The sequence below is a fragment of the Pelodiscus sinensis genome, chromosome 3, assembly GCF_049634645.1.
Source record: "Pelodiscus sinensis isolate JC-2024 chromosome 3, ASM4963464v1, whole genome shotgun sequence".
Taxonomy (NCBI): Eukaryota; Metazoa; Chordata; order Testudines; family Trionychidae; genus Pelodiscus; species Pelodiscus sinensis.
Window position 1 is genome coordinate 44,155,192 of NC_134713.1, and position 15,310 is coordinate 44,170,501.

The 15,310-nt window shown below is 46.0% G+C and overlaps 1 protein-coding gene and 1 long non-coding RNA gene across 26 annotated transcripts in view; one reads left to right on the top strand and one right to left on the bottom strand.

Annotated features, from left to right (window-relative positions):
• Nucleotides 1-10,837, top strand: part of LOC112545087 (uncharacterized) — a 44,687-nt gene extending 33,850 nt beyond the window's left edge. The window contains exon 5 of the long non-coding RNA XR_003088500.2: nt 10,613-10,837. This is a non-coding gene — a long non-coding RNA (uncharacterized LOC112545087). The remainder of the gene's footprint in view (nt 1-10,612) is intronic.
• DST (dystonin) overlaps nt 1-15,310 on the bottom strand; it is a 470,874-nt gene that overhangs the window by 383,736 nt on the left and 71,828 nt on the right. The window lies entirely within an intron of this gene.

The following is a 15,310-nucleotide window of genomic DNA, read 5'->3' on the forward strand; positions in this document are numbered from 1 at the left end:
TACAATACAACAGTAACTATAAGAAATTTAAGTGTGCAGGTGGAGTGCAGGGGGCTCAGGGCAGGTTGGAGTGTGAGGGATGGTGGTGAAGGGGTTAGGGCAAGAGGCTAGGGACATGGGGGGTGCAGGAATCAGGACTGGGGGTATGAGGAGGAGCTCAGATCAGAGGGTTAGGGTGTGGGGAGTCAGAACAGGGGGATAGAGGTATGTGGGGGCTTAGAGCAGGGAGTACGGGAGTGCAGGAGTCAGGGCAGGGGGCTAGGTGTATGTAGGGATAAGCATGGAGGGGGCAAGAGCTCCATTTTGGGGGTTGGGGAGCTGCAGCCGTGCATACCAGGTGGCTGTTGCTTTTCCCACTTTCTGTAACTAGGGTCCATGGGAAAGTGTCGAGCCTGCTGCGTTCCTCTCACTCCCAGCTGCACAGGGAAGTGGCAGAGGAGGAATGCAGCAGGCTCTTCACTTTCTCCTCACTCCCTAGTCACAGGAAGCAGAAAAAACAACAGAGACCCAATATGTGTGGCTGCAGCACCCTGTGAAATGGAGTCATTTGAGGGATCTCAGCACTGGTGCAATCCCAGAGGGGGGGCACCCCCAGGCAGCCCTTCTAACCTGCCTGGCTGCCTGCTGCTGAGCACAGCAGCCTGCAGGGAAACCAGGAGCCGGGCTGGGAGCACCCTGCCCCTCCCAATGCAGCCAAGTGCCCTAGCCTGCCGAGCAGCTTCTTACCAAAGCACTGCACCTGGCACAGGCTTACTTTCACCTCTTCCATTTTCAATGAGGAAGTTGTATACCATCCATATATGCAAGGTGACCAGACAGCACAGTTGCTGTGTTGCACACCTGTATGTTTAGGGATTTAACATTAATCATACAGTAGGGATGTAATAGTGTAGTCGAGTAACTACACTATAAGCAAACGCTTATCAGTTAATGCTATAGACTACACACATTTGCTCCCACCAATAATTTTTTTAGCAAGCTGGCCAGCAGCCTGACTGAGTTTTGACTTGCAATGAGTCCAGGACGTACGCCTGCTGCGGCTCTGCATTTAAAATGTATTAGGAACCGGGCAAGCAGGCAGCCCAGCTCAGTCCTGACTCTCACTGGGCCCAGGAGCTCAGACCTCCCTTGGACAGGGGCTGTTGCCACCCTGCACTGCTGCCTGCTCTTTCAGAGGCAGCAGTGCAGGGTGACAGGCAGCCAGTCCGTGAGGGGAGCTGGTTTTTAAACTGGCTCCCCTTGTGGACCAGCTCCCACCTGGCACCCAACGCTGCTGACTCTGAGGCTGTGTCTAGACTACATGCCTCTGTCGGCAGAGGCATGTAGATTAGACACATAGGCAAGGCAAATGAAGCCGCGATTTAAATGATCGCGGCTTCATTTACATTTACATGGCTGCTGCACTAAGCCGACAAACAGCTGATCAGCTGTTTGTCGGCTCGCGCGCTAGTCTGGACGCTCCCCTGCCGACATCAAAGCCCTTTGTCGGCAGCCCCGTTATTCCTCGTGGAATGAGGTTTACCAGGGCTGCCGACAAAGGGCTTTGATGTCGACAGGGGGAACGTCCAGACTACCGTGCGAGCCGACAAACAGCTGATCAGCTGTTTGTCAGCTCAGCGCGGCAGCCATGTAAATGTAAATGAAGCCGCGATCATTTAAATCGCGGCTTCATTTGCCTTTGCCAAAAAAGCAAATCTACATGCCTCTGCCGACAGAGGCATGTAGTTTAGACGTACCCTGAAAGACTAGCAGCAGCACAGAGTGACAGGGAGCTCCTTGAGAGTGGAGCCAGAGCATGTACTATAAGAATTCAAGAGATTAATCAATTATTCAATTAACCGATATTTAACATCCCTATCATATAGCACTGGTCCAGCGCTTCAATGTTTGGTATCCTATCCAACCACTTGATGTTACAGAGACAAGGACAATGCATGTGAAAATGTTCCAGTTGCTTCAACTGCCATTTTTACAGCTAAAGGGAAGCATGGTTAATAGGACTGCATGATAAGCACTAACCCTGGTGTGAAGTCGATGCTTCTCACCTACCAGAGGTGGTGAGAAAATCAACCATGGACAGAACTATCTTTAGAAATGTGTTGTGCGATTTCATCATTGATTATGGCATTATTAATATTCTGTCAGGATAGCACAATGTTTCTATCACATTCAGCAGTGCAGCATCAACGGCAATTTGGCGGCGGGGGAAGAACACACCTTTCCTGAGGTAAGGCAATAAAATACTTCTATTTTCTTGAGGCTGATAGAGTCCATATCACTTTGTTGATGTAGAAAAGCAGCTGATTAGATGATAGATATCTTTGATAGTAAGGGCTACAAGTGCATAGTCATCAGTGAAGAGAACTCCCTGATGAGCAAGTTGATCACTTTAGTACAAAGCACAATGATGGCTGGATATTGAAGATGCTGCCAACTGTGTGGTATTACATGTAATTACCGTGTCAAGCTGTTCTGCAATGGCTCAAGAGCATGACTACCAACCTAGAGCATATGGCTAAGAAGCATGATACAACTCCCAAATTGGTTCTGAGCATTATAATTAGATTTCACCAAACATTAATCAAGTGTGAACTCCTCAAGCACTGTAACAGCCTTAATATGGAGTCACAGACAAGTCATGTTGGGTAGTCCTCTATCTTGCCACCTAAGTAAACCTTTGAGATAGGTGGTCCCTCCTGCCAAAGAACACAGCAATATTCAGGTTTCTCTCACTTCCAAAGGATTAGTCCCATACCCCAGGTCAGTTGCATCTTAGATCTCACCCCAAAGACAGCACTTGTATACACAAATGAGTTCCAATCTAAGTTTCAAAAAAGCATCAAAAGCTTCTATAATAAGCAAGCTCCTCACATCCTTTTGGGCTAGCCAAGGTCAAGGATTCTTTTGCTTATGCTTAGTAATTCTTCTCTCTCTGAATCCAATAGTGACTCAGAGCCTTCCTTTTAATTAAAGCTTTTTATTCTTTTCACCCTTCTGCTGCAAGGTGCAAATGATGGGAGGAATTCAATTGCAAAACTCCTCTTCATGGAGAGATGGTGTGGGTTGGAAATCACCAAAGGCTTTGTCCTCTGATGTTCAAGGTTTATTTCGTATTGATGGGCCTCCTTTTGTTGGACAGGAGATAACATCCTGTGGCAAACCAGTGTTTCCCACTTGATAATGCTTCTTTCCTGTCTGCTGATTTACATGTTTAAAAGTCATGTTAGTCTGTAACTTTAAAAACAACCAGTAGTCCTATAGCACCTTAAATATATATTAGGGATGTTAGTGAGTAGCTGACTACCTGACAAGCATAAGCTTATTGGGCAATTGAGTGGAGTACTTGACTACTTGTTTCCCTCCCCCGCTTGCTACAGGAGCTGGGGCTGGGGGGAGCCAACTTAAAAGCCAGTTTTCCCCTCCCCTTCTCCCTCTCCTCTGCCCCTATCAGAGGCAGCAGTGGGGGGATAGATGAGGCTGCTCTGGCAGAAGTCCCTGTCTGCAGCTCCCCACTGGGACCCCTGTGCACAGGGGCTGCCACCGCCAAGCAGCCCTTGTTCATGGTAGCCAAGGCTGGCTGCGCACTGGCTGTGGCCAGCCTTGGCCACCGCAAACAGGGACTGGACTGCTGGACTTGGCGCAATCTAGGATTGAGCAGACCCAGTTTGCGCTGGTCTGGGATGCTGCACCTTTGCATTTTAAATGTAGTAAAAGTCCGGCAGCTCTTACTATATTTAAAATGCAGAGCCGCAGCATGGGTGGCTCCAGCTCAGCACTGGCTCCAGCCAGCTTTGGGAGCTACCCCAGCTGCGGCTCTGCAAAGTGGCCCCTTATTGACTAATCATGTAGGCAACGCAAAATGTATCAACTACACAATTAGGTGGATAACTGCAGTTTAACATCCTTAATTACACATATATATATATATATATATATATATATATATATATATATATATATAAAATATCATGAGCTTTCACTATATATATTTCACTACGTATATTTTTGTTAGTCTCTAAGGCTTTGTCTAGACTGGCAAGTTTTTCCGCAAAATCATCTGCTTTTGCGGAAAAACTTGCCGGCTGTCTACACTGGCCGCTTGAATTTCCACAAGAACACTGATGATCTCATGTAAGATCATCAGTGTTCTTGCGGAAATACTGTGCTGCTCCTGTTCGGACAACAGCCCTCTTGCACAAATCATTTGCACAAGAGGGCCAGTGTAGACAGCACAGTACTGTTTTGCGCAAAAAAGCCCCGATGGCTAAAATGGCAATCGGGGCTTTTATGCGCAAAACCGCATCTAGATTGGCACGGACGCTTTTCCGCAAAAAGTGCTTTTGCGGAAAAGCGTCCGTGCCAATCTAGATGCTCTATTCCGAAAATGCTTTTAACGGAAAACTTTTCCGTTAAAAATATTTCCGGAAAATCATGCCAGTGTAGACGTAGCCTAAAGGTATGTCTAGATTAAATGCCTCTGCCGACAGAGGCATGTAAAATAGGATACCCAACATTGTCAATGAAGCCGGGAGTTAAATATCCTCGGCTTCATTAAAATAAAAATGGCCACCGCGCTGTGTCGGATCAGCTGATTGTCGGCACAGCACGCAAGTCAAGATGCAGATCAGTCGACAAGGGAAGCTTTAGTCGACCGGTCCTGTAAACTTCGTTTCACAAGGCATAATGCAGTGGTCGACAAAGGCTTCATATACAGTTACAGATCAAACACTTAAATATTACCTTGTACAACCTTGTCTGCACTGGCAGGTTTTGTTGCTAAAAAAAATTTTGGTGACAAAACCCAGAAAGCATTCAGATTGCAACTCAACAAAAGTAATGACAAGCTCCTACTTTTGGTAACCAAAAATTTCCAGCTCTGTGAGGGCCTTTTGTCTCTCCCCCTCCCTTTCCTGTCAACAATCATGCAGTGTGTACTACAGTAGGTTTTTTGTCAAGCACGTTTCCCACAATGCCGGATTAGCCACTCTGGCCAGCACTTTGAACTCAGTTGCTCTGCAGCCACATAAAAAGATGATCAAATGCCCCACTCCCACCTGCAAACCCCAAGAACTTTAAAATCCATTTCCTGTTGTCTGGCTTATTGTTAGTGGTCCTCATGGCTTCTCAGGAAAACAGGAGCTGCTACCACTCAAGACATCCTCCTGCTTGGTGCACCCAGAGCTTTTTATCTTATCAGTGTATGGGGTGAAGAATCAGTGCAGTCACAGCTATGAGTGACCTATAGGAACTGGGACACATATGGTAATTATTTCTCTAGTTCTCCAGAAAGCATACCAGAAGACAGAGACAAATAGCCAGTCTGGTGCTGCACCCAAACATGCCAGTTTTATAAAGAAATGGACACAGTCCTGGGTGGGTAAATCACCTCTACACTCAAGGGGCTCGTCTACACTGGCCCCTTTTCCGGAAGGGGCATGTAAATTTCACCAGTCGTCGTAGGGAAATCCGCGGGGGATTTAAATATCCCCCGCGGCATTTAAATAAAAATGTCCGCCGCTTTTTTCCGGCTTTTAAAAAAGCCGGAAAAGAGCGTCTACACTGGCCCCGATCCTCCGGAAAAAGTGCCCTCCGGAGGGACATTTTTATTTAAATGCCGCGGGGGATATTTAAATCCCCCGCGGATTTCCCTACGACGACTGGTGAAATTTACATGCCCCTTCCGGAAAAGGGGCCAGTGTAGACGTAGCCAAGGAGAGTGTGGATACTTTCCATAGCACAGAGTCAGAAACAGGAGTTAACCCAGAGGCAAAAGTTATCAATGAAGAGATGGAAAAAGATAATGAGGTGGGGCTCAGTCTGGTGACAACCTATGAGCCAGGCAGTGAGGAATTGCTCTCAGCTCCTGAGTTTCATGAGGACTCTGAGTAACTGGACATAGACTACGAAACATAGCGTAGGTTGCGGTGTAAGCGGGGGGAGGGGCAGTGCAGGCAGCAGCCATGCGGGGCTGTAAGTTGCTTTAGTGTAGCCAAGGGGGAGGAGGGTGGCTGTAATGGACAGGAGGAGCACTGACCAGCACCCGGTGACTAAGGGGTTAAACTCAGGTAGCTTGCAAGGGTGTTGGCAAGGGAGCCAGAAGAACCAATCAAGATCATTCAAATTTTAGAACTTTATATATAGATACCTTGCCCACTTTCTTTGGGTATGTCTAGACTACATGGCTCCATCGATGGAGCCATGTAGATTAGGTTTCTAGACATAGGGAAATGAAGCGGTCATTTAAATAATCGCCGCTTCATTTACATCAAAATGGCTGCCGTGCTGTGCCGATCAGCTGTTTGGCGGCACAGCACAGTAGTCTGGACACTCCATGGTCAACAAGGGATGAGGTTTACCAGGCTTTCCTTGTCAACCGCTGAGCGTCCAGACTACCGCGCTGTGCCACCAAACAGCTGATCGGCACAGCACGGCAGCCATTTTGTTGTAAATGAAACAGAGATTATTTAAATAGCCGCTTCATTTCCCTTTTTCTAGTACACTAATCGACATGGCTCTGTCAATGAAGCCATGGACTACGTCTAGATTGCATCCCTTTTTCGTAAAAGGGATGCAAATTAGAGTAATCGCAATTGCTAATGAAGCGGGGATTTAAATCTCCCCCGCTTCATTAGCATAAAAATGGCTGCTGCTTTTTTTTCGGCATGGAGCTTTGCCGGAAAAAAGCGCCAGTCTAGACGCAGATCTTGCCGAAAATAAAGCCTTTTCCGAAAGATCCCTTATCCCTCTTAAAATAAGGGATAAGAGATCTTTCGGAAAAGGCTTTATTTTCCGCAAGATCCGCGTCTAGACTGGCACTTTTCTCCAGCAAAGCTCCGTGCCGAAAAAAAGCGGCAGCCATTTTTATGCTAATGAAGCGGGGGAGATTTAAATCCCCGCTTCATTAGCAATTGCGATATGTCTAATTTGCATCCCTTTTACGAAAAAGAGATGCAATCTAGACGTAGCCATGTAGTTTAGATGTGCCCTTTGTGTGGGAGAGTTAAACCAGGAGTTGAGACACACGGAATGATTTAAACCCAGGCAGGACTACCATGCCTCCAAGGAATTTGGGACATGGAAGGGGACTGAACCAAGAGATTATGAGTAAGTAAAGGAAAAAAGTGAATCTAGTTGTGATCTGCATATTTTACTTATTTTGTTGCTTGGTTTGAACTGCTCTGTGTGAATCTATGCCTCCCCTCCCCCCCCCCATTTACCAGATAGAATTGTGTCCAGAGACTTTTCTGTGTGTTTTAATGTTTTCCTTAGTTGCTCTGTAACATCTAGCAGCCAAGCATGCTTTATCAAGTTTATCTTGTTTTGTAATAAAAAATCACTTTTTTAAGGTGATGATTTGATTCTTGTGTCCTGGAAAGTGTCCTGGAAGGTCTGACTGTATGTATTTGCATGCCTCAGAGTGAGAGGTCAGCTACCAGAGGCTGCAGCTTGTTTTTCTCTTCCCTTTTTTCAATCTCTTTTATGGCAAAAGAGCTTGGGGCACCCCTGGGGGTGGGTTCAAGTGTTCACCCCTTGGTTTTTTAGGGATAAAAATCACTCTATGGTAGCAGTGATACCCCAAAATCTGTGTCTGTAATTCCAGGGGGACATTTTTGTAATCAGTGCCTGTAGAGGCAAGGTTTTTAAGCTCTCTTGCTGGCCCTCACTTTCTGCACTCAGAATGCCAGAGTGGGGAAAAGCCCTGAGAGTGGCATAGGGTAGTAGATTGTTGTGTATTGCAGGGGGGGTGAGGGTGGGGCAGGCAGCAGTGCAGTAAGTTGCTACTGCAGCCAGAGGAGCAGGGCAGGGTGAGTAAAGGCTGTATTTCTGTGAGCTGGCTAAGCCCTTCCTGGATCTGTGTTATGTCAAAATGCAGCATCAATGTACACAGAGGGTATGTCTACACTGCATTCCTCTTTTGAGAGAGGAATGCAAATGCAGCCAAGCGAAAATGCAAATAAAGCGCGGATTTGAATTTCCTGCACTTCATTTGCATAATTGTGTCCGGCTGCTATTTCGAAATACCCTATTTCGAGATAAAAAACGCAGTGTAGATGCATTAAATTTGAAAGAAACCCCTTCTTTCGAAATAACCGTTAACTTCATTTTTTTTAGGAGTAAGGGTTATTTCGAAAGAAGAGGTTTCTTTCGAAATAACCGCATCTACACGGCATTTTTTATCCGAAATAGGGTATTTCAAAATAGCAGCTGGACACGATTATGCAAATGACGTGTGAGAAATTCAAATCCACGTTTCATTTGCAATTTTTCTCGGCTGCATTTACATTCCTCTCTCGAAAGTGGAATGCAGTGTGGAACCCAGAGAGTTCAATAGTATCGTGCTTGGAATAGATGTCAAAGCTTTTCCTCATCTACTTATTAATTTTCTCACAGAGATTCCATGGCAGGGCTTTCATTTCCCCAGCATCGTAGTACGACATTCTCTCAAACTAGGGATGTAATAGTGTAGTTGATTAACCAATTAACCAATAAGAAAAAGCTTATAGGTTAATGCTATAGACCAGTGGTCCCCAAGGCGGTGCCCGCGGGCCCCATGCTGCCCGCTGGGGCATTTGTGCGCGCCTGCCGACAACCTGGGCTGGCCCCGCCCTCGGCTCGCGGCGCACGGGAGGCGCCGGCCCCAGGCGCACAACACACACCGGCGCCGGGTATGCAGCGCTCGGGCGACCCCAGTCCCGGGGCATATGCGGGCGCTCGAGCGGTGCCGGTGCCGGCCCCAGGTGTGCAGCTCGGGCGACGGTGCCGGCCCCGGGCCCACGGCGCTCGGGCGGCCCCAGCCCCGGGGCACATGCCGGCAGTAGCGCCGGGCGCAAGGGCATCCCCATCCCCTGACGTGCCCCCGGACGCGCGGCCCCACCCCCCGAGCGCCCGGCGCGTGAGTGGCCCCACCCCCGGGTGCCCAGGAGCCTCTAAAGGTTGGGGACCACTGCTATAGACTATCTGCATGTCCCTCCCGTCCCCCAACCAGGCTAGCTCAGTCCTGGCTCACGCTGGATCCGGTATTTACCCATGCTGTCGCTCTGCATTTAAAGTGTATTAGAAGTCGGGTGGGCAGGCAACCTGCTTCAGTTCTGGTCCGCGATGGATCCGGGAGCTCAGACCCCCACAGGGGCTACTGCCACCCCACACTGCTGTCCTTTTATCAGAGCAGGAGCACAGAGTGACAAGCAGCTGGCCCACAAGAGGAGCTGGTTTTTAAACTGGCTCCCTTTGCAGACTAGTTCCCATTTGGCACCCTGCGGTGCACCCAGTCCTTCCCCCAGGGACTACAGAATAGTCAACTAACCAATAAGAATTCATGAGGTTACTCGACTATTCAATTAACCCAGTGGTCACCAACCTGTAGATCGGGATCTACTGGTAGATCTTGGAGCCTCTAACAGGTGATCCTGTCTAATTTGGCCAACAGGCTATCAAGAGCCTGCACTTCAGCTGCCCCTCCCCCAATTGCTGCACACCTCCTGTTCTTTGCCTATGAGCTGCCCTGCCCCCTGCGAGGCTCCTGCTTTCTGTGCAGGGCAGGGGAGGGATAGGAGGGCTCTGATGTCAGGGTGCCCCTTCTTCCACCCTGTATCCTTTCTCCACAGAGCAGAGAGGGGGCACAACAGGACCTGGGATGGAGTTTGTTGGCTGCTTTAGGGAGTGGTTCAGGGCCAGAGCAGGAGCAAGCCTTAGCCTGCCTTAGCCCTACTGCCCCACCAACCAGGAGGCACCAGCAGTGTCCAGCCGGGGACCACATTCCAAACTCCAGCCCCAGGCATAAACCCCCTCCTTCACTCCAAGCCCTTGTCCTAGCTCCGAGCATCCCTGCATCCAAATGCTGTCCCAGAGCCTTCACCTAGAATCCCTCCTACATCCCAACAGCCTGCCCCAAGAGCAGCTCAGAGCCCCTCTCACACTCCAGACCCCTTAACCCAAGACCAGAGCCTGCACCCCAACCCTCTGTCCCAGCCTGATGAACGTGAGTGAGGATGGGCAAGAGAGGGAGGATGGAGTGAGCGGGGGCGGGGGGAGCTTGGATATGGGGTAGGAAGGAGGCGGGGAAGGGGTATTTATATTTGAGGTAGATCTTTGATTGCACTTAAAATCAAAAAGTGATCTTGTGCTTAAAAAGGCTGGAGATCCCTGAATTAACCAATATTTATCATCCCTATCCCAAACCATTCCTCATACTGTGCTGCTAGAACCAAAGTGACACAGAATTTTTATACGTAAGGAGTGGGGTGCCCCTTTCTCCCTCCCCCGCTCACATCCAGAAGCAGAGCCAAGTTTGCCTGTTAACCTTCAGCAGTGATGTCAGCCATAGTAATGGCTGCCCATGGACAAATGTAGGATTATTACAAATTGTTTTCATGTGCACCTGCCACAGAAATGTGGACTGTACTTACTTGGGGCCCCATGCCCAACCCTCCTTCTCCCCTTTCCCCCCAACTTTAACACTCTCCATGATCAGAATGTCTGGAGAGATCTGTGTTTGCTTCTAGGATAAGAAGAGAAGTGGCCAGTTTTGTTCAGAGACTTGCGTGTTAGTAAAATGCTACAAACTTTATCAGGAAAAGTACAATCATTCTATTGTTAATGGTTATTTTTCCAGACCAGGCACATTTTGCGGCAGACAGACTCCATCAACTAAGGGAAAAAACCTGGGAGGACAAGGAAGGATCTGGTCAAGGATGTGCTGCAGCATTCAAGGCTTCAAACACAGAAAAGGGAGCAAAGAAGAGCTAGGGAGATGCAAGTCAGAATAGAAGTCACTGAGTGCATTTAGAAGACTAAAATGAGATGATGAAGTGTCTTATCAAATGCAGAGTAAACAGAACCAAAGGCCTCCCAGTCTGCACATGCCAAACTTTTTTCACAGCAGCTGTCCCTCTACGCCCATACATTCGCCTCCGTGGCCACACATAAAATTCTTTATCCAGCAAGCAACCCTCCCTCTAAGCTCACACTCATTTTCACAATCAAGTATTTTTCCCCGGCACACTCCACTCCCCATCAAAGCAGCTGTGACTTTGACAGCTAGACATCATTCTGAGACTTTCCAAAAACTGTTTTGCCATCCTTTACTACTGAGCATCCTGATTGAAAGACATCAATAAAGACAGATGTGATACATGTTTCCATGAGTTTATTTTGTGTGACACAAACCACACCAATCGCTCTAGCCCCTGGAAACCCGTAATATCCCTTGGTTTCATGGGAATACCTTGCTCAGGATGAGCAGTGGGATGAGGCAGAGAAGGAATCCCAGCACACAGAAATGTCAGTGCCCATCAGTGTCAAAGTGGTTCCTCAGATCCTCCCTGATATTCATGGCCACCCTATCGTCCCTCTGATAGCACGAGTGTCTGGCTGTTCAAACTGTGTATCCAGACACTATGTTCCATTGTTCCACCCACAGGCAAATGCTTTACCATTTACTCTTCACATAAATTATGTAAGCAACAGCATGCTCCACCACCTTGGGCCGTGGTGTCCAAAATGCTAGCTGCTAGCCACATGCGTTTATTTGGCCAGTTGAGTGTTGCAAGTTGTCTTAAACACTACAGTGCCTACTGCTTCAGAACAGGTTAGACAACACCGACTTTGTGGATATGATCCTCCAAAAGTTCCAGTCTAGGGATGAAAGTGATGAGTCAACTATCTGATAAGCATTAGCGGGGCAGGGGAGGTAGCGGCACAGCAGGAAACAGCACAAGTGGGGACTGAAACAGTCTCCGCTCGCGCTCTGTCTGCTGCAATTCTGCTTTTGAAATGTACAAGAGTCCCAGCCCGGCTCTTGTACATTTCAAAAGCAGAAGCCCCACAGGGAGTGCTGGGGCTGGCCTCAAGCTACCTGCAGGGCTTCCTTTTGAAATGTACAAGAGCCCTAATGGGGGATCCCTAATGGAGGAATGCCTACTGGCCGCAAGCTCCCTGCGTGGCTTCCACTTTTGAATTGTAGCAAGAGCGCAGAAGTACCCTTATAGACTAATCAAATAGTCAATGGAAATCCTATCAACGATTCGATTAGTTAATCTAAACTGAACTGTAGCAAGAACTGTAGCAAAAGCCTGGAGGCACCCTTATAGACTAACTGAATAGTTGATGGAAAGTCCATCGACTATTCAATTAGTTAATTAATCTAAATTTAACATCCCTAGATCAGCCTGCCACAGAGACATCTCCAATGCCCTTTCAATCTGTCAAAGGCACATTCAACAACCATGCGGCATTGGCTTAGCCTGTTGTTGGACAGCAGTAAGGAGTAGTACAAGTGCCCCATGAAAAGCACCTCATTGCAGGAGGAATACCAGCTAATTTGAGTTAGCGCTTTAAATCGGAATCCCGTTTCACCGCCATGTATAGACGCAGGCAGTTACTTCGGGCTAGTCAATTTCTAAAAAGGCGACCAGCTGGGAACATGCAACTCAAGCGCGGGATATTTAAATCCCGGGCTTGATTTGAAATTTCGGTCACCCTCGTAAGCCTCCCTAGATCGATATAGGGGGCTAGTGTAGACGTACCCCTAGACTTTACCGTACTTACACATTATGAAGAGTCTTTTCTTGGAGAGACACATGTCTTTTGTCTCCCTCAGTATCTAGAGAGCAAAACTGCCTCAGGTACAAGGAAGGAAAAGCCAAAAATTCCAGTCCCTATCTGCATTTCTATTGGCTGACTGATACCTGGCTAGGTACAGTTAACCCTTTCGTTCCCAGGTTGCTGGACATGCCTCATGACCATGATAGCTCCAGACTTCAGACACTCTGACATGTAGCCCAAACTTTGAGGTCAGTCCCACTGAATTTGCATGTGTTCAGGATCTCATAATTTGCTCCTAACCCAATCAAAAGTACTTCATGTAATGAAACAGAAGTACTCATGAATGAGTTGAGCAGAATTTGGTCTATGTTCTGATACACATCTCAAAGGGAAAAGTCACCCCATGTATCTCACAGGAACATAAGCAGTACTAATTAGGAAAAATGTCTAAAGAAATGTTAGTGTTGTGATACAGAACAAAAGATAAGGATGATGATGCATGTTTTCTATACATAAATGGAAATCAACCCCTAGGGAGCAATATCCCCAGACTTTGCCGAACATGCTTAGGGAATCCTCCTCATCATCCTATAATCGTGCAGGTTCTTCCTGATGAAATGTCTGAAAGCATCTCTTAGCTGAGAGATGTCTTCCAAAAATAAGCCAGCAATAGCCATTGTCATCTACTTTTCCTAGAACTTACTGGGAAATAGTTGCCAATGGATGCCAGAAACAGCTTCCTTAGGCTCAGCAGTGTTCTCTGAGACACTTAAAACTGCATGGAACAATGTATTAAAAATATAAATTACATTAGGATGCAATCCTACACTAGTAAACACATGAACTAGATGGCCTATCAAATATTTTCTAACACTATGATTCTGACCAGAGAAATGGACATAGTTGCCACAGAACAGCTGAAAAGGGGACAGGAAGTAGTGTGTAATGCCTGAATATTTATTTAAACAGAGACAAAGGAAATGCCAATACTCAAAATATTGAATTGAATTGTTTAAATCCAATCATTCTGCATCTTCCATGTATAATCTCAAACAAGACCAGATGGTCTACCACATTCTGCCATCCTCTCCTCTTCTATGAGTCCACTCCTCAGTACAGACAGACATACTGAAGTATAAAATGGGAATAATCCATTTGCTCCACAGCCATTCATGAGGACTTTAAAGGAAGCAGTAGGGATGTAACAGTGTAGTTGATTAACCAATTAATCAATAAGTGAAAGCTTATAGGTTATTGCTATATAGGTTATTGCCTCTGATACAAAGGAAGCAGTATGGAGTGGCTGGGGGCTCCTTTGGGAGTGAGGCAAGGGCGCACTGGCTGCTGGTCCCACCCTCAGGCACTACAGAATAGTCTAGTAACTGATAAGAATTCATGAGGTTAATCAATTATTCAATTAACCTATATTTAACATCCCTAGGAAGCAGTAATAAAATGCTGAGGGCCTTGAGAACTTATTAACATGATACTCCCCCCTTCCCAGCCAATTCCAGCACCAGTGCAGCAAGACTATTTTTCTATAGGTAGGCTTTTCAATTTGAATTTTCTGTCAAATAGAACAGCTTCCCGTCCAGTCAAAATCTATAGTATTCTGGAGTCTACATGGAGCAGGAAGCTGTGTATATTTATTTAAATAACACCTATCTTTATGAGATATCTTCATAATGATGATGTATTTATATTTAACTCTAAGAATTTTCTTTGTTAAAGAACAGGCACACAAACAGTTACGTTAGAGAGGAAACTTTCCTACACAGTTGTAAAAACTAAACTAATTTAATTTTTATGAAAAGATTATTTATAACGAACATATAGAAAAAGAGAAAAAGATAATAAAATACGAGGGATCCCCTGTTAGATTACTCCCATTTTACATCAAAGTGACTTATCAAAAGCTATGCATTTAAAGACATAGACCCTATTATAAATGACTTTTGTTAGCTAGAACAATCCATTCCAGTAACTCAGAGTGACAGAGTTTTTGCTAAATTAAAATGATACACACATAGGAAGTATTGATTGAGATGATTTTCAATACCGTAACAAACAAAACAATAGTGGAAAAATAGGTTAATCGCCATCATGGCAAATTTTAACTACATATGATTAGGGCTGATGTACTAGATGAATGATTTGATTAGGCTATGTTTTCAGACATGCTGATAAGATAATTTAAAGGATAAAAACAGGCCTCTTTTGCAACTTCTCAGCCAGGAACACCCACAGCTATTAGTAATTATGTTAACCATTACATATACTGTATCATTAAACCACAAACAAGAAAAATGTGTTGTATGTTTCCATATAAAATGTACTGGATATTTTATATCCGCTATCACAACAAAGGCATTGCCTTTGACCATTTCTAGAAGAACTATTAACAAAGCAACAATTTTTCTCATGAATAAGTGCTTTTATTCAATATGATTTCTGTATCAGCTGAGATAATGTGATTTTTTTCCATCAGAAGGCTTTAGAAATTCTACTGTGAATCAGCTTTATAAGGAGCAAGAAAAAAATTTAAAAAAGGATGGCCAGAGACAACTGACTACTCAGAGACTGAACTGACCAAGAATCAGAACACAACGCCTTTTTCTACCACAACAAACAGCTCTTCTGTGCCACCTCTGATTTAGTGAACAGTTGCCCAATTATTTAATGTTACAGCCTAAGGCAGCATTTGAAAGACACACAAAATACCTTAGTTTCAATTGTTAAAGCAATCAAGTTCTTGTTTGTGTAAGGT